The 20,380-nt window shown below is 38.9% G+C and overlaps 1 long non-coding RNA gene across 1 annotated transcript; it reads right to left on the reverse strand.

The window, feature by feature from the left end:
• Positions 1-1,723: 1,723 nt before the first annotated feature.
• LOC120506898 lies at positions 1,724-12,599 on the reverse strand. The gene is made up of 4 exons (XR_005628626.1): positions 12,517-12,599; positions 6,170-6,240; positions 4,134-4,169; positions 1,724-2,356 (listed from the first exon to the last, which is right to left on the reverse strand). It is a non-coding gene; the product is annotated as an uncharacterized LOC120506898 (long non-coding RNA).
• Positions 12,600-20,380: the final 7,781 nt, after the last annotated feature.

Consider the following 20,380-nt stretch of genomic DNA (forward strand, 5'->3'; position numbering starts at 1 on the left):
TGTGTGCCATTTTTGAGCAGCAGTAGATTTGCTGTTTGAGGAGTGGGGAGGAATTGTCAAGATAAAACTGGCTCATTGGCATACCTGGATGAAAATTGGCAGGACTGTGCAACCAAAGTTCTGCAATTCTAAGGACATTTGATGCACCTGGTGAGAGGAGGGGAGATGCAAGACTCATATGGGGAATTCTATCAGTTTTTCTTGTTTTGGCTCTGTCAGTTCAGTCAAGTTATATCCCACTAACCACCTGGACTCTGTGATTCATCGTATTTAAGGTTACATCACCTTTGTTACAGTATCACAAACTTCAAGCTCGTTGGAAGCTTGTGGCCCCAGCAGGCCTCAGCTAAATGTTCAAACTATATTCTTGGATTTTGCTGAGTTAATGCACAGGCCTCACTGTCAGGAGGGTGGGTCCTCAGAAGGCTCCTAGCATATCTACTGCTTTTCCAGTTTTACACTTTCCAGTTTACAATTTAAGAATAAACTTAGACTTGCAGTCTGCAGGTGACAAGGGCAAAAGAACGGCAATTATTCCAGCGCTGTTCCGCCCTCCTGGCAGATATCTCGGGCACAGGCACGGACGTGATGCTTGGCCTGGGTTGTGGTTCCTTCACTGCACCCACCAAGCAGCTCTGCATCCCCTGGCTCTCTCTGACCACTTGGCCAACTTATACTCTTCCTTCACCAAACCCCCAAGAACAAAATCACTGGGCACTCAGAGAAGTGGAGGAAAAAAGCTACATTTCAAATGTGCTAAAATAATAGAGGCTAGGGAATTCTTCTCTTCCTCACAACTTTATAAAGCTGTAACAGCTAGTGTGGGCCACTGCGCTACAGGAAAAGAAAGTGGTTCAAACCTCTCTTTGCAAATGTAAATTAAGAACATGGCCAGTGGCAAATAACCCTGGACAGCTCTTCTCTGGTATTGTGGCAACTCTTCTAGAAGCTGACATTAATCTTCATTAATCATTTGGAAAATACTATATATTAATATATTAATATTACTGTAGCTCTTTTTGTGTGGTATCCAGAATGAGTAAATTAGTGGAAAAAGAGGAAGTAGGTCTCCAGTAAATACTCACTCTGTCTGTAAAATACAGCTTTAATATTTGAGGTGCAGTCTTCCCACTCGTAATAGGTTAGTTTTTCTAAAATTCAGCCATTTAGTAGAAAATCTATTGCCATTCCTGATGTCCATGAATAAGTATTTGCTGACAATTTTGCAAATGTTGCTCTGTTTTTTTTTCTTCTTTTTGTCATATCAGAACATATATCATCTGAACTTTAAAAAAGTAATTATTACCTTGTTAGTTAGCAGAAATTTGCTCTGCCTCAACTACATAACATCTGTAAGTTTTCAGATGAAGAAACCAAAGATTATGTGGAAATAATTCACTGTTCAACAAAAGAATTCCAAAATTACTCTTTCATTAAATAAGCATGTCATATCTGCCCAAGTAGACCTTTAGAAGAAACCAAAGATTATGTGGAAATAATTCACTGTTCAACAAAAGAATTCCGAAATTACTCTTTCATTAAATAAGCATATCTGCCCAAGTAGACATTTGCAAGGTATTTAATGCCTTCTTATATGAGCTCATACAGAAGCATTATTTTATGATGTCTAATGTTTTTATAGAACAATTTTTTTTTTTCTAGCTTCAAAAGGAGAGAAGAATTGAAAGTGAGATTTAAAATATATTAAATGGTTCTCATTAATTGGATTCTCTTTGGTAATCTGAAGAAAGAAAGCCAAACAAAATTGGTCCCAGTCACACTACATCACACATAAATTTTAGCTGAAACAGGTAGAATATTTTATTAAAACTACATGATAATTTTAATCTCTTCAGTGCACCCCAAACATGATTATATTTTTGCACATAGAATATGCATGGTTACCTGTAAGCAGAAACATGTTTTTGAGATTACCTCACATTGAATGAAATGAGTTAATAGTTCTGGCTCTTGGATACATTTGTGTCACAACCAGGTCACCGTGGCTGCAGTGCTCCTGCCGGGTCATCCCTGTGGGGCTGTGCTGGCACCAGACGGGTGAGTTCATCAGAAACACGGACTGTGACAGGCAGCAAACAACGGGGAGGTGACGAGTTCCTGGTCTGGAGATTCCAGCTGGATCCTTGATTTATTGTCTGTCACCTGGGAGCAGCGAAGCTCTTGGATATCGTCAGCACCAATTGTGCCTGAAAATCACTCGCAGTGATGCTTTTTATGTTGGGCCTCCAAAATCTGGGGCATCTCTGTGACTTTTGACTTCAGTAAGATTTGGTGCATGACTTTGAAAATAAGGACCATTGGTCATTCCTGGTTTATATGTAAGATTTGGTGAGTTCTGTGGATGAAATATGGCATGTCATATTAATATAGAATATTCCATGTGAATCAACAGAAAATACCAGATATAGGTAATATCCTAAAATTTCCCATTCCTCACAGTTTTGCCAATAGCACAAATACCAAGTTTGATGTTTTCTATTTGCAAAATGTCCCTTAGCTTGGACTTCTAAGAAAACTAGGTGCAATTTCTCTCTATTTTTAAACACAGGCACAAAAATGTTTGTTCCTGTATTTTCTGCTCTTCTCTGAAATGTGTATTTTGGATGAGGAGGTATTTAGTGATTGGGACTGTGGTGGCCCGTATGTCAGAGAAGTACCTTTTGCCACCTCAGTTTGAATTTGTATAAGTAAAAATTCAGCATAGCTTTGCAGTGTGATAGAATTATAATCGTAGAGGAATAGAAGTTACAAGAACGAAATGTTAAGGATACCTCAAATTCTGGAAGTGTCTGGAAAAGACAGAAATCCAATTGTTCTAGTGAATTTAATTTGGATAATCACTTGTGCAACATTTATGAGAAGTTGATGTTTTATGGTAATTTCAAATGTTATTTTGGACAATATGGGACATCACTGGGGATGCTGTTGGTTCTCCAAAGTTTGAGGTGGGCAAATCTGACTGCAAATGCTGGAAAGAAAAGGGTTCTAGTAAAATAAAGAATTAGATTATAGCGGAGGGAAGTAGATGGAGAGAGACTATTGACACTTAAAATACCAGTAGATCTCAATGTCCTTCAGCAATCAAAAACCTGTACTGAAATGATTTCTCATATTCTCTATAATGAGTTTCTCCCTAAATCTTTGAAACTACTAGCTTCTTTGAGGATTATCTGTCCTGGCAAGAGCAACAATAAGATAAATGTTCTCTTTCAAAACCTGCCTCAACACACTTGTCAATATTTACCATATATTTATAACTTGACACGGTGAAGGATTGATGAGATCATTACAGTGGATTAGGATGACTCATTTCCCTGTCCTCCATGACTGCTGCTGCTTAGCTCTTTACTTCTCCTGACCGCCCAAAGGAGAAACTCTGACGTGTTCTGAGCAGGCTTCCAGAGACTTGGAAGAAATCAATCCATTCTTTTACAGTCCTTGAAGATGTCCAAAGCATTCTTCTAACAAATTTTCTGTGTAAAACCAGCACTCAAGTGATTTTTCATTCATCTTGCAGTTGTTAGTCATTAGACTCCACAAACATTAGGAAATCTGTGTCATTCACAATCTCTTACTTTCCACAAGCAAAACTCTTAATAAAATCAGGCTTTGACTTTCACTTCTGTACAGTCTTTCAGATCCTATGGTACAGTGAGTGGTACCATATTCCAGTCCTCTTCCAGGTTTGCTGTGGCAAGTAGGATGAAAATAATTTCCTATAGGGTTTTCCCACTGTTCTCAGCAGCAGAATTATGCCTTACTTTTGTGGCTGTGGGAAATTCTTTCCTCTGTCTGATGTTGTAGGTTTAGGAATATTCTGGTAGGGTTATGACTAGAACTGTTTATGATGAGAAAGCACTTTTTATAGCTACTGTTTGCCTGAACTCTGCTGATCTATTTATACACCCATTCTGTTCAAAGATGATAGCAATTATTAGTGAAAATAGATTAGGAAATAGTGAGGGATTAGCCCATGTCTAGAGGCTAATTTTGTTCTGCCACGAAATCAGCTGCAGGGTGTTGTGATCATACTTTGAACAGGAGGATAAAAGAAACATTCATACTGTTCTCAACCTATTCACCTGAAAGAAAAGCAGTTGCTTTGGACTTACATTGTATCTCAGAGGAAGAGCTCTTCTTGTGTAGCTCTGTGAATTAAAAAAAAATATTAACAACAAAATGGTTCTGGGTTTTGGTCCTTATCTACTCCTAATTTCAGGATATTTGTCTGAATTGCCTAAGGCTCTTTTTCACTATATAGTACCTCTAGGTTTCCTGATAAAGAATGATCTGAAACAAATACAGATATTTTACTAAGGAGCAAAAGTTGTCTAAATCCAGATTTGCAGTAACAAATTTAGAAAATAAAATATCTTGCAGGTAAGTTGTTAGACACATAGGAGTCTATCAAGAGCTGGAGAATACTTTCAATCTTTGTATGGATTCACACACAGCAAAAATAAGTTGGTGGTCTGACATCCCAGAGTGGCTTTGAATTGTCTGAATCACCAAGCTGCATCATAATGACTCATTCTTGTTGCGTACTGACATCCCTGCTGGGAAAGAGCTGCTGTCTCTCCCTTGTAGCAATTTCAGCTGGCACATTTTTGTTTTCTCCTCCCAATGAAGTTTCTGTCCTAACAGACATCTACACTGGAGGAGAGGCATTGTTTTGCAGGTGCAGTAAGTCATTTATTGCTCTATTAGAAGCAGGTATTCACTCCTCCAAATAGAAAAGGAATATAAAATCCTACCTCCAGTTTCTAGGGATTTTGTTAAAACCGAATCCTTCCAATGCCAACACACAAGAGGATAACACAAGCAGAATGCTGATTTGTGCTGTTTGTATGTGCCTTTCCTTTATAGATGTAACATCTAAACCCTTTAGAATAAAGCTGCTAATCCTTTAAAAACAATCTTGTGTGCAGCCACCAAAAGAAAAGCCTTTGTAAAATAAGATGATCAGCCAGTGCTACAAAGTCTTTGTCTTCAGTTCCACTCAGCTCAGAGCTATCCAGCCTGGGATGAAGTGGTACTTATTCCATGGGTTTTGCCACCATGCATCAATCCTCATTTAAGTGGACCAGAAATGGCACACATAGAGGAGATCCTTCACTGACTCTATGTTCTTCTAATCTCTCTGGATGTACCTGAGGCATTGTGTTCTCAGGGCAGATCTCCAAATTTATGCTGAGGGCAGGGGGAAGGGAACTCAATACATCCTTTGTCCAGAAATTGTGATGATTCTCCCCCCACACACCATCCTTATCCTCTATAACCTTAGTGACATAGCAGGTGATCTGTCCTTCCACAAAGTTGCTAGAATCGTTGCTCACTGCATTTTTCACAAGGACTTTTCAGGTGAATGTTAGTATTAGTGCCAAATTCTTGTCAGCACACTTGGGTTAAGAGCATATGACTTAATGTCTGGCAAAAGTCCTACAGGATTTGCTTCTGAAAATTGATAAGCCCTCCCAAGTTGAGGAGAGATCAGGCCAAAGAGGCATAATCAAGTGCCCTCCTGAATAAAAACATCCTTTCTTAGAACTTCCAAGGAATATATTTTGGGTCTCTGCTGCTACCTGTGTCTTGATAGTGCTCTTAGATCTTCTTGTCCAGACCTATTTTTCTTTTTAAACTCGGTGAAGCCATGTCTTGACTTTTCTTACACAGGAAATGGAAGCTGAAGGGTTTTTATTTAAATTTTCCTTTGGAGTTGGCAGTAATTCTAAAGCTGAGCTATAGATTCATCATTCCTATGCTGGATGTTCACATGCCATTTCAACCTTCAATGCAGATAAACTTGGTAAAGCTGTTTAATTTTTCCTTTATTGTCACAAAATAGGTTCTTTTTAGAACCTATTTATATATTCTGTCTTCCACCAAGAGCTTTGTTGAAATCATGAAATGGACTTTTCACTTATGCCTTACATTTTAATGATTAATTTTTTTTAATTGCTGAAATCAATGATATATTCATTGAGGAAATTTTAAGCTAATGTGTCATCACAGGACCTGTGCTCAGAAATAAATAAATTTAAATTTCTTCACCCTTAAGAAAAGGTCTATTTTTTTGTGTGTGTGTTTTTCTGACAATGGATAAAGTGTCAGGGAACCAGAAGGTTCTTTTAAATGTCTTATTTCTTACCTGTTAATCAGTAATTCTCAGCTTCTCTCTGTTTCCTTTGTCAATTTTTGATATTTTATTTGTGAACTAGCCTGTAAAAAAAAGAGTTAGTCAAAAAAAGGGACGTTTTAGGGAAATTCATTATAGTCTTCCCATTTATAAATAGTTGCTGTAAAAAAGACACAATGTTCAGCACACACTTGACTTTCTGGTCTTCTGATGCTGCAGGCTTTGTCTAAATGATCTCTGGATGAAGGTTTTTCCTTGTGATTTTGTCTCCTCTGAGGTTTTTCTCTGAGCTATGAATCCCCACGATATGAGATGGCTGCATTCACATTTGATGACAGTGAAATACAGATTGCACAGAATATGCTGGCTTAACTTTTGTCACTATAGACCTTTCCTGGTCTGCTCCACTGAAGTGGCAGTCAGGAAAAGGGGGACAAGATCTATCATGGATTAATAGATTTTAAACTATGTGTCCCACTTACAGTGCTGCTCAATCATATTGTAACAGTTTTTAGTGGTTTTAGAAAAATTATTCAAAACATTTAGTCAAAGGCTTCTCAAAAAAACCCCAACAACTAAAATGAACCACAACTAAAATAAACCTTTCCTCCTCTTCTTCCTCTGCTGTTTTGGCTTGTGACCTCAGTCCCCACACTGCACCCAGGCAGAGCCCTAAAATGAGTAATAGGTCTCATTGTGGGAGTGACACCTGCATGACCTTAAAAAGATGAGACAGAATTACAGCTTTGATTGGAAATGGCTGCTGCTCTTTCTTCGTGGTTTGTTTACAGTTATGTATTATTCAGTCTTAATGGTGTTTCTTCTGCTGAAATAATGCTTTATTACTTTTCAATAAACTTAGCAATGTAAGCAGCCATTGTGTGTTGCTTTCCTTCTTTTCTGTAGATAAACATACTTTTTAATAGTTGAATTTAGTCTGCAGAGTTGACATTGAGTCTGGCTGGCACAGAGACAGATTCAGATAGCATGCCAGCATGTTACAGGTCAGGACTTAATTTAGTTTGGCTTCTAGTGTGGATGGATTCTCCTGTAATGCTTTCTCTCTGCTCCTGACATAGAATAATAGCTAGTTCTATTTACATCTCATTTTCAAGTCACAAAATTCCTGCTAGTACCAAAAAGACAAAAAAGGCACAGGATAAAAGATAGTGCCCTTGCTATACTTCAGTTGTTTCTAGAAGAAGGGAGGTGATGTTGGGGACTTTTGTCCCACTCTCTTAAAATAAATAAAGGTAAGGTAAGCCTTTTATCCCTAAGTCACCTAGTTAGTGTAGCAATACATGTTTGTTACATTGCACAGCCCTCCGGTTTCTAAGAATGGTTTGGGTTGGAAGGGACCTTAAAGATGAATGAGTTGCAACACCATGACCACAGGCAGGGACACCTTCCACTAGACCAGGTTGCTCAGGGCCCCATCCAATCTGGTCTTGAACATTTCTCATTTAAATGAATTACTTGCTAAATTTCTGAACTTAAAGGAATCTGCTTCAGGTATTTAGTATGTGAAGCCTGAGTTTTGCAGAGCCTATAGGTCCTTGTTAGAGAGGTAACACCAGCCTATATTTGTAAGCAATATTGTCTCTTTTTTTGTTTTGTCTTTTTCCCCTTCTAGTTCCTTACCTTTCCTTGCAATGATTTTTGTTTTCCTTAAAGTCCTTCTTGACAAAATAACAAAATGCATTTTCTCTGTGTGTGTCTCTCTCTCAGTTAATAAGCCATACTGTCCTCCATTTCTGGCAGTCAGGTTTCTGGTGTTTCCAGGATTATAATAACTTATTTGGGAGCTTTGCTGCTGGTTTTCTTTTGTAGTATTTGTATTGTCTTCTCCTTACTGCTTATTGGGATTTGAGCTTTATACACATGGGATCTTTAATCACCATTTTTTGGCATCTTAACATCTTGAATTAATTTAAACAGATGAAAGAGATCAATAGGTAAGGTCTTAAATATCCTTGATAGCCAGATGCTCCTATATTTTGCATGCAGAAATCTTCCATCTGCTGTCAGGCTGACAAATGGACCTAGTTTTGAATGTGTCCCCTGTTTACTTTAATGGCTGAGCATTCAGAGATTGCAAATTCTGTGTTCTGTCTCTGCACTGAAGTGCATGGGCTGAAGTAAAGGAAAGCTTCCTGTTTATTATGTAGTACATATCTGATTTAGATGTGTAAAATAGTTAATACTGTTATTTTAAAAACATTTTTAAGTAACTTTAGACAAATTCCAAATGCAGAATCTTTTAACTGCTTCAGACTTGCACAAGTGGCACTAGGGAGAGGCAGATGAGAAGCTTATTTCTGTACTGACTTTTGAACTCTGGAATTGACAATGGAATCATTTGTCACTTGTGTTCCCTAGCATTATTTCTTGAATTTGCTATGCAGTTGGTGTAAATCAAAACTTTGCTACCTTGGCTACAGAGATATTTCAGTTGGTCTTAGATATTACTGCATTATTCCAACCTTTCTAAAACAAGCTTAAAAACATCTGCAGTAGGTACTCTGTTGGCTGATAGCATTTATGGTGGTGACTGGGCTCAAACCACACAGCCTGTCCTGATGTGGGAAGGTCCCACACCTGGAATATACAGAGTACCTGTTGTCACTCTGTCAAGCCTAGTGTTTGTTGACACACAGGTTGCAAAGTAATGCAGCATGTGATAGCAAACTTTGAGACATTATAAACCAATCTTATCATCATACTACTAGATCAGTGGTTATAAAATTCAATGCATAAATGCCATAAAGATTTTATTGTTGCTTAATGACTTGGAAATACGAAAAGAAGTAAATCCCACGGGTCTAAGCACAGCCAAATCTCTGCCAGCATCCAATTTGGAAAGATGCCATTTAGCCTCCAGGAAAAAGGCCTGCCAGCAGCTTGGACTAAGAATGTTCACACTCATTGCCTAAAAAAATGGGCAGTAGACTTCAGACTCTATTGGATCGTGGTAACACAAAAATGTATTAACCAACCCTCATAATAAGATAATGCCAATATCTTAGTCCTCCATGTGACTGAAAATAAAGGGAACACTTTACATAAGGGGGCAAAAAGAAGTTCTCCAGCTCCTTTAGTACTGTCCTTATTAGCCTGATTTCCTAGGGAAAACCAGTCTATGCAGTCTTATCTCAGTGACTGCCCTCAGTTAAGACACTCAGAAGGCACTGGCATCATTCAGCTGAACTTAACAGAGACATAACTTGCCTCTAAGATTAAGTTTTTTCTAGGTTTGTAAAAAAGCTGGGTAGACAAGGAGAAGAGAAAGATGACAGTCACAGTTTGGATCCTGTGTGAAAACTTTTGTATTATTATGTAAAAGAGAACTCAACCACAGGAGGGTAAGAGATGTGGAAGAAGGGAATATTAAAGGCCCTGAGAGCGGAAAAAGCTTCATTTGTAGCCTGCAATCAGCTCAGGCACAAATCAGTTGGAGGCCACACTCATGAACCCTTCTGTACACAAAACTCCTGATTTAGTTATGGCACCATGATCCTTAACATTTCTGCTTACAGCACCACACATTTGGAAACTGTTTACTTCTCCCAGTAAGTTTTTCTGCCTCTTAAATTCTCTTTGCATAACACAGGGATCTTTTGTACTCAGACCTATCACTTTTTTCCTGTGTCATAGCACCCATGTTACTTCTCTGCTAAACTCTGCTGCCTGTGGCAATGCAAGCTGCTGTCATAATTAACTTTTGTCCTGTATTTCAGTTAGTGGTATGACTTTATTTTACAACCAGCTTACATTTAAAGTTTCTTTTCATCAATAAAAGTGTGCAGCTTAAAACCTCCAAATTCCAGTTCTAAACCAGGATTTGTTTCTGTAAATCATGCTGGTGTTTTCTAGGGAAGAGGAGGAAGATGATTCTGGTGTACTTTTCTTTGTAAAGTTCTTCTGTCTTAGTAATTGTGGTTTTAATCACTGTCAATATGCCCCAAACTTTCTAACACGAGGAATGCTTTGCTACAGGTTACTAGCACAGTTCTGAAAGAAAAAATTCTAAAAGAATACTAGCTAAAGTGAAAATATGAGAGGGAGAGATGAAAGGCTGAACATTTTCTCTGTTTAGTAAGATTTGCCAAAATCCTTGGATTGCAAAGTTGGCAATGATTTTCTTTTGGCATCTTCTTAATAACACTTGGGATGGAATATATATTCTTACTGAAATACCATTGATTAACAACAGGACTTAATAGGGGTGTATGAGTAAGATATGTAGCCTCATAAAAAAAAAAAAGGAAAAAGTTAAATAGTCCCATAAAACAGCCTCACTCCTGCCTTTGCAAAGGACAGCTGGATGTTGACATTAAATTCTGTATATTTCAATGAAATCAAAATTTAGTGCTACCACAGGGCCACCTTCCTGGCAGTTCCCAGCTGCAGCAGCACTGGCTGCTTCCCTCTCACATTAATGCTTCCTTTGGACCCAGAAACAGCTGTGAAATCCTGGAACAGAGCTTCTTTAAGAAAGGCATTCCTGTTCCTCACTGCATAAGTTAAAATTTTTAAAATGCTAATGGAGAGGGCAAGGCTTCAGTCTTTGTGTGACTGAGGTTAGAATTTTATTTTTTGAAGCAATTGTAGCAGATTAAAGCCAATCAGAAATAACCACATTTAAAGGATTTTCCTTTGAACATTTATTTACAATACTTCCTCTCAGGCATCAGAGCTATAGTGATAGTGTATGTCAAGTATAAAATATGTTGTGTTATTGCTTTTCTGTAAAAAAACCCTAAAGCAAATTAGAAAGCATAAGATCTCACCACTCTTCAACTGCAAAACTTGCACAACTCCTAAATCAGTTTGTAGCTGGCTTCACATTTCAGCCCAGGAGAATTAATGGTAAGAATGATTCTAGGTGACATTGAGAACTTCTAAAAGAACCCACCAAGAACTTGGGGCCAGCCAGGCTTTTCTCCTCCTTGTCCTCTTGATAGAGCAAACCCAGCAACCATGGCCAAAAATAACCATGGAAAAAGGCATACTGTGGAAAACTCCAGTCTCTCGAGGACTCATAGAAAAATTGTTTGCAGAGTATGACTAAAATGTGAGTTAGGTGACTTGTTTTTCCTTCTTTAAAAAAAAACCCAAACACAGATGTCTCTCTTTTGATCAGTTTGTCATCCTAATGTGCTTACCTATACACCAGAAGTACAAGCAAGACAAATGCAAGTACATGTGTGAGTAATGAATCTATTGCAAGATAGAGGGATAGTCTGAGACACAAAGGATCAGCTCTTGGAAATAATGACATCCCAGTACTTCCACAGTCTTCATAGCTTCCCTAGGCATGAGTGGATTCACACCTTCTGTAATTTGAGACTTTTTCAATAAGACTGAATAAAACAAAATTGAAATTTAAACAAAACCAAGTCAAAGCCAGTGCAGCAGCAGTCTGCAGGGGGTTTTTCAGCACATGCTCCAGCACTCTTGCAGTCAGATATCTGCTCTTAGAAAATTTTACAGCTTTCTCAGGTAGAATATCTACCTCTGCATTCTCTTATGGTTTTTGAAAATGATCCTTATTATTGAAATGACTAGTTAAGAGGCAAAGATAGGTCTCTGACAAATATTGCCCTGTGGTGCAGGACACTGGTTTTACATGTCATTCTGGCAGCCAGTAGATTCAATGTGAGAAATTTGGCAAGTTCAGCACAGGATAATCTTCAATCTATGAATATCTTAGATGAAGCCACAGGACAAAATAAAATCAACTATGACTTATCTTAAATGTGATTCATCTGCATTCAGTCCATGTAAGAAGACAGTGACAGTTTTTCTCTGATGCTAACAATGCAGTTCAGTACCACCAGCTTGAGCTTTGCTTAAAAACAGTGCTTACATAACAGAGCACTTGCAGTTTCTCCTATTTGTAGATATATTTTTAAATAGAAAACATTTCAACAGCAGTTTTTTAAGCTACTTTCTTTTTGCATTTCCAAAGCTGTGTTGCTGTTTGTTCATACTAAGGTTGTGCCTCTGCTAGATCCTGATGTTCCACTCTGTACAAACACAGCATAAGTTTGTCACTTCCAGGGAAAGCCTGATTTTAACACTGCAGTCAAGCTGCTTTGCTAACTCATTGCCTGGGAAGTAATTTTTAATGGCCCATATTAAAATGGGGACCAAAAATCCTCACTGCAACAGAAGATTTGGGTAGCAGTCCATGCTACAAGGCTGGCAGGCAGCAGTAAGCCCTGGCTGCTCCTCAGGGCTGGTGAGGTGGGAGAGGAGATGGAGGGGACAGAGCTGGGAGGGCAGGGCAGTGTCCCCCACAGTCAGGGCCCACAGACCTCAAAGCCCTGTCAAATCAAGGGCATTGCAAAACTCACCAGGTCAAGCCAGCCCAGAGGTTCAGTTCAAGAGAATCCACAGCTATGGCAGAGGCAGAAACCAACAGCAGCTCAGGCCAGACAAAGGCTGCTAGCCCTGGGCTGGGTTTAAATAATGCTGCTGAGCCCACAGGAGCAGCTACAGGAGTGTGTGGAAGCTGCAGGTGGGGCTGGTCAGGCTTGTCAAGACCCAGACCTGTCAGTGCACTGGGGGCTCTGACCAGAACCCTTTCAGTGTTTACGATGGGAAGAGTTGTTACAAGATACACTTGGAGATGCTGTGGAGTGCTAATGTAGTAAAAGGCAGAGAAAACAATGTTTTTTTTAAGTCAGCTGGGTAAACAGCTGCATCTTGTCAGATTTTATCTTTTTAATGAAAAGATCTGAGTGCTACACAAATAATGGAAATTGCTGCAGACCCTCCATGTATTTACAATCAGGACATTGCAGGAGCTGTCAGGGTAGATCCTGGAAAAAGGATGAAAAGAAGAGTGCTAAGAAGTGGCATTGCAGACAGGCCTGGAAGGGTTTTGTTTTAGTTTGTCCATAATGCAGTGTGAAAGACAGATGAATGTGTTTGTGGAGGAAAGGGTAAACAGGCAATGGAAATGAACATTGCTGTACCAGTTTCCATACATGTGTATTAAAAACTCCAGTGCCTTGTTCAGGAGGTGATGAATAAGGTGAGAGAGTGGACATATAAAAGGTCTGATGCATTACTGTTACTGACGAGGAAAATAGTTATTAAAGGTAGCATTTTGTGTGGAGAGACATGTTTGGGAAGATCCCCCGTGTAAATTGTGGCAGCTCTGCTGGTAGAGGTTAAGCATCTGAACAAGAGGTTCAGTGCTTGACCAAGACTCCTTTGAGGTCTGCTTTATTTCTTTGGAGTGCAACAGAATTTTTCAAGCAAGTGAAACCTAGTCCATGTTCCCTCCTCTCCCACAAAATTTACATTCTTTTCTCTAAACCACCTCCTGTTTGTCTTGGAATAAAGAATATTTCAGCCTCATAGCTCAAAAATAGGGCAGATGGTGCCCTTGCAGAATTTAAGTAAGATATCAGCATGTTGACACCTGTGAGGGAAATGGGTAGAGCAATTCTGCAGTGCAACCACTGGGATGGTTGAAAAAAGAGAAAATTTTACTTCAGCAAATGCTGCATAGAACAGTTTTGTAAATTGCTTAACATTGTTCTTTGGCTTACCACAGTGCACTGGGCAGAAATTATTAGAGAGAGACACATATACAAGGATTTAAAGAAAAAAAAAAAGATTTCTACATGTAGTAGGTTGAGAGAATTAGAAGGAATTTAATATATCGATAGCTGGCAGTTTTAATTTGTCAGCTTTTAGCATGGCTTTAGAGGATGAGAGGCCTCAGTATTACTTAAAAGCCCACGCTTTCTTTATCAACATGAAGTAGTACAGAAGTTTGACTACTCAGTTTTTTGAAGTAAACACAAAGTTGACAGCTACAGTCTGTTCCTGCACTGAATGCAACCTGGAGAATGTCTGCATGCAATTCTCTTCTTTTATGTTATCACTGTCATTGCCATTTAAATGTGACATTAACATATTGCTGAAATTAATCATTGTTTCAATTACTGAATTATATTTTATATTTTCTTAAAAGGGGCAGAAAGGTAAAGAGCATGAAAAATAATGGAACACAGTTAGGGTGCCATTTTAGGGGGAAAAATTGTGAAGATTTTACTGTTTATCTAGAAAATACTGTATGCTTTAAGAGAATTGGGCATCCAGATATAAGTTAAGTCCTAAACACTAATTAAATAGCCTGGAGTGGTCGGCCTCACATTACCAGAAGAGAACATTTTTTGAAAGACAGAAGTCAAGCATTGCCTGAGCAGGGAGAATATAGAAAGGAAAGAACAATGCAAACTTTGGAAAAGTTAATGGTAGTTTTTGCAGTGAGAGAAAGAGAAATGAATAGGAAAAATCTATGAGCTGATAAAGGGAGTCATGCAGGGAAACAGCACTTGAGAATGCAGTGCTTGAGTTTAAATGTTTTAGTGAGAGGAATTCATAATTGAGTCAATTTTTTTGGATCTGATTCTGAGTTTCTTGGGAGTCAGCAGTATAGATTTATACCACCCAGATCCTGACTGATTGCTGCCAAGGGTTGGTCTCATATAATGTGGCATCCTCCAAGATGCCAGGGAACCAGTGTGCAGCTGGAGATTAACCCCTTGATACTGCACTTCAATCTATTTCCTTTCCTCTGTACCAGTATTGAGAAATTAATGAAGCTCATCAGAAGGACAGAGGCTGTGTCATACCTGTCAGAACAGGGCAAGGCTATTTCATTTGATTTTGCTTTGCTGTCATGATCAGTGGGCTGGCATGCAAGTACAATATGGAAATACAGTCTTCCTTTATGAGGATAAGAAGAGAGGGAAAAATAAGATTTTTTTTGTCCCCAAGGTGGTTGGTTTTAATTTTGATGTGTGATGTGGGAGGCAGTAGGATTCCTGGACAGTATGCAGAAATATGGAAAAAGATTTTTGTTTATTTTCTTTTAATTTTATTTATTTTCTTTTATTTTATATGTATTCACGAGGCTTTACTGGTAATATTTGTTTAGTTTGGTGTTTTTTTCATTTTGTTTTGGTTTTTGGTTTGGTTTGTTTCCTGTTTTGTTTTTTTTCCCCCTATACTGTGTACTGAGATTTTCCTGGTGCAAGGTCATGCTAGTTATATGCCCTACCCCAAAAATGTATTTCAGAGCCCATCTAGAGAAATTTAAATTGGTGAGCTAATCAAGATGAATAAAAATTAATAAACATGAATGGTACAAGAATTAGAAAAAAAGAAACTGCCCTTCTGTAATAAATCACATTAGTTAGAGGATCTATTAAAATATATACATAGATTTTTCATTCTTTTTTATTTTTTTCTTTTCTTTTTTTTTTTTTTTACAGCAGAGAAGGAAACTGAAAGTTATGGGTCAAGGCTGAGATAAGGCTTTGCTTGCATGAGCAGCTGAGCTGGCCAAACAGGTCACTGCCTCTGAAAATGAGAGGTCTCAACACCCTGCCCTCCTGCCGTGCTTCCATCCACACTGCCCTGTGCTTTCCTTGGAGTTTGTAGTTCCTGACAGGTGCCTCTGTTCAGGCAGCTTCTTGTCAGGTTGAGGATGGCACTGTCACAGTGATGGCAGTGCTGGATGAGCACCAGGGCTCAGCTCTGGAGTGCTGGAGACCACCCCCATTCATGCAGCAGTGACCTCCTAGGCCAAGTCAGGCCATGTCACAGGACTGTGTGTTGTGCTTCTGGATGAAATGGGTAATTAAAACATTTGTGTTAACTATTGTGCATAACATTGTACTGAAATTTTACATTTTACAGAAATAAACTGCCCCAACCAAATTGCTTCTCCTTTGGAGTCAGGTGTTGTAATTTGAACATCATTAGGAACAAATAATGAACAAATCCATACTTTTGAGGGTTAGTTCTCTTTTGCCTAAAGCAGGTATTCTGCATTATGGTATTTGTTTCTTCAGGGTGTCTAATTTCTAAGTTAAAATATAAAAGTCTCATGTACAAAAACCTGGCTTTGAAGTTGCTGACTGTGAAGCTGAAAGAGCCTCAGCCCTGTGGGACCCGTTTTAAGAGCTGGATGAATGCTGAGGGGCTATCCAGCCTTCCATTTATCTGTGTAGGAAATGGATGTTTTTAAAAGGGACTTGCTTTTTCATTGCAGCTGTTCTGTGTGGGCTGCTGCACACCTCGGATTAGATCAGCTGTGTGGAAAGAGAACTGCTCTGCCTCACCCAGCAGGGCTGTGCTTATCATTCCATGGCTACAGCAAGGGGGAGGGATTAAAGCTGTGGGAAACAGATTTTCAGCTGTTTCCCCAGTTTGTTTTTCATGTTTTCTCCAAAGGAATAAAAAAGAGTGACTAGAAAAACAAAAGGTTTGAATCAAACCAGAATCGGTAATTTCTTCCAAACCTTGACTTGAAATCCTACAGAGAAAAATGGAGAGTAATAGCTTTGACTTTTAGCTTTGGTCCCAGTCCTTTTCTGTGATGCCATATACATATTATTGTTGTACCAGGCTGCTGCAGGATTTCAGAAAACAGTTGCATTTTGGTTAAGGTAGAGGCTGTAATTCAGACAAGGTTTCTTGCTTTTGGAGGGGGAGAAATACAATTCTATTTCTCTCCTGTACTGCTGCTTCCTTGTTTGAGGATTCTTATGCACACAGCCAAATTAGATGCCAAGCTAATTTCAGTTTGTATGTGTTCAACTATATGTGCCTGTACAAATGGTGAACATGAAACCCTGAATGTCAAAACCTGTACTTAAAAAAGGGAAGAAATTAAAACCTGCAAAATTAATTATTATTTTAATAATCTTTTACAAACTATTAGCTGGAGCCTGATTTTTATTCTAGAAAGATTTTGGGTTGTTACTGCACCATTTTTAAGCTGTGTGTTTATTTTCTCAGTCTGTGTCAATACAGTATTTAGGTCTATTTAATGAGAATTAAAATCAAATTTTACTCTTTAGCAGCTGACATCAATCTTGTCCCCTCTCTCCCCTCCCTTGCCCCCCATAACCTTTAGTGCTAAACAATGTTCTAAAAGGAAAATTTATTATATCACCTATTTTGATTCTCTGACATCATTCTGTCATGGCAATAAAGTGATTTACATGGAAAAATGTATTACCTCTGCTTTTCGACAAAATGAGTTTATGATGATTAATGGTTTCACTGCAAGTATGACAGAACCTGGAAATGGCCAGCCTTTTTAAAGTGAAACATGACCTCTGCTCAATTTTCCTCCTTTTTATTTTCTTCAGTTATTGTAAAATGGTTTTGGTTGTGAGTAAATTAAAATGTAAAAATTATGTCTTGTAACTGAAGTAAGCTATAAATGCTGGGGTGTCCATGGCAACATCATTACAGAAATAGAGGCAAAAGGGAGAGAGAAATCAGCTTGAAGCACAGAGTCCGTACCATCATGGTGGCAGGGGACTTGGATCACATATTCCATGAGGAGTCAAAGTCCTCAAGGAAGGCACATGTTTAGTTTGGGGAAGAGTGGGCTAAAGGATGATCACCTCCAGCTGTCCCTCCTGCTCACCATTCCTGTGATCCTGTAACACAGTTGACTTTGGGCAGAGAACTTAGAATACAGAATGGTAAAATAGTATTTTTACACGAAAGCATGGAGAAAACAATATTTTCTGATGCCTTAAAATGACATTTGAAACATTTTCTTTAGCTTCATACAGAGCTATATTTTTCCTTAGATATCATATAAATAACAAGTGATACAGCAAGGCCTAAACTAAGATGAGAAGAAGATGCTGCTTAAGAACTCTGAAATATTTTCTTTACATATGTTAACTGAACTAAAACCCAAAGGCCATTAAGGCAAAAGCTGTTAAATGATGGAAAAACTTAAATTCAGGAAAAACATAAACAGTGGTGTTTTTTACCAGGGGGCCTCATGGAACAAAATCACTCTGCTAGAATGAAGGCAAAGGTTGAGATGAACACTGGCAATTTAATCTGCATGGAGGGTTTGTATCATTCACAAGATGTAATATTTGAGAACTAATAACTTTTGTATGACAGACCAACTCCGTATTGCTTCTGGACATTTAATCCCAGGCCGTGATGGATGCTTGGCACTGAGCACTGTTCTGCTGCCTCAGTGGAGCCTTGGTGCCTCTCAGTGTGTTGAAATGTGTAAAATGAAGTATCGAGGAAAAATGAAAGCTGGATGAATTTACAGTCATGGCTTGTCCTTAGTGACATTGATTGGAAAACTGTCTTTGAGAGCACACTTGGCAATGGAAAATAACTTGCTGTTGGATTCTGTGCATGAAAAGGCATTTGCAAGTAAAGCAAAAATGTATTTTAGGTAGTGATTAAAACAAACAAGTCATACTAACATTTTCAGGAAGACAGCAGTATCACAACAAGCATTTTAACTGTGTTATTTTTATTCAGATGATTAATCCAAGTCTTCCATTAGGCATGCATTGAATTTAACATTCTACTGCAGTTCTCTATATGCAATCTAGAAATTTCAGCACTGTCCCTCATTGACTTCTGCTACTAGTACAGGCTCTTGAGAGCTCTTCAAGACTAAACTGTCTTTCCTGACTTACACAGTTGTTTATCAGGAACCATGTACTGTTGTTCTCCCATTCTTTGTTCAAATGGCTTGGCTTTTCCTCCCATATAAGTTATTGTTTGTTCATCTGGCTATTTGTTTTCTAACATGAATTTCCTTGGAGGGAGAGCTAGAAACAAGTGAAAGAAGGTTTAACACATTAGTAGGCAGTGCAGATACAAAAGGATATTTTATTCTTTGGCTTACCTTTGCCTCAGTCACCATTTGCTCTCATCAACAGCAATTGTTTGAGTCTGGGTGTACACAGTGCACATTTATAGTGTTGTTTGTTTTGGTTTCTGTAACTAGAGTGAAATTTGTATGGAGCTAAATCAATAGCTGGATGTAATTTACACCTTGTCTTCCCTGTTCTGTCAGATTGATCAGGTGTCTGTTAGACTCTTCATGCTGCTGATGTTGGAGTCTCCCAGGGACCCAGACTGGAGCAGTGTTTCAGTGTCTGTGTGACAAGCCTGCACACTCTTGCCTTTAATGACCATGAGGCAACTGGGAGATGTGTAGAATTGAATCTGATTTGTTCCCCTAGTCTGAGGTTTCTCTAATGCTTTGGGACTTCTCCAGAATTCCACATGCTATGTCAAAATTCAGCCAGCCAGATGGTTGTATGATTTCTCTTGTGACTGCTGCTTTGCTGGAGGCCAGCCCCTGCGAATTTTATCTATCACATCAAATATCTCTGGTTGAAACTGTCTCAAAATACAGTTGAGATTTGCAGTGTGACTATTTGGTAGCTGAGAAGATGGGTCCTGTTGGCAAGCACAGCATCTCCTTTCCATCAACCCTGCTGCTGGCTGCTAGGTTTTGATGTGCCATGGCACCTCCATTCCCTCTTGAATCACTGCCCCACAACATTGCCAGCAAGCAGCTGCAAGGTTGTCGGGACAGCCTGAACTGTGGCTATAGCCAGGGTGGAGGCAGGGACTCATCCTGCAGACCATTCCCAGCCACTCTGCACAGGGATCTGGCACCCTGGATTCCCTAATGCAAGAATGCTGGTGCTTGGCTGGGCTGGTTGCACATATGTGATGATGGTGGCCTTGTCACAGCCTGAATTAACCACACTGGTTCCCTCCTGCAGTGCTAGAGGTGCTGTCGTAGTCCAGGCTTAGAATTGTGCTGCACCAGAACCCAGCTAAGGACACCTTCTTACACACTGCTTAAAGTACTTGTAGAAGTAAGTTTATATTGAAAACTCTGGAATGATCAAAGAAATTCTGATTGAAAAAGTTTTGGTAGTTTGCATTAATATGCTTATTCCTAATCTAGGTATGGGCGAAAGTTTTCTGTGGCTGAAAACTTGGAATTTCAAGGTGAGAGAACAGGACTTCTGGAGACATCCAAGCCATTGCTTAGGAGTACATGGTAAGACATTTTCTGTTGGTATGCTGTTTCTGCATCACATGCTTGTTTAAATATCTTAATGAAAACAGAAAAGATGGAACCCCCTGCTAAGTTTTGCTTTTCCCATTGCTTTCCCAGTAAATAAGAAAATCCTTAATGAAGTCACACAGAATCTTTACAGATGGCAAACTGATTTTTTTTATCATGAGATTTTCAGTTTGTTTTCATTTTCCACATTTGCACTCTTAATGCAAAAGGTAAGTAGCATTAATACACTTGGAGAACTAAGTGGACCAGGTTATTTTTTGAGGGGTAAAACCTGGGCTCTGAGGCAAGAAGACCAGAGAAGA

The sequence above is a fragment of the Passer montanus genome, unplaced genomic scaffold, assembly GCF_014805655.1.
Source record: "Passer montanus isolate IOZ18808 unplaced genomic scaffold, ASM1480565v1 scaffold40, whole genome shotgun sequence".
Classification (NCBI taxonomy): domain Eukaryota; kingdom Metazoa; phylum Chordata; class Aves; order Passeriformes; family Passeridae; genus Passer; species Passer montanus.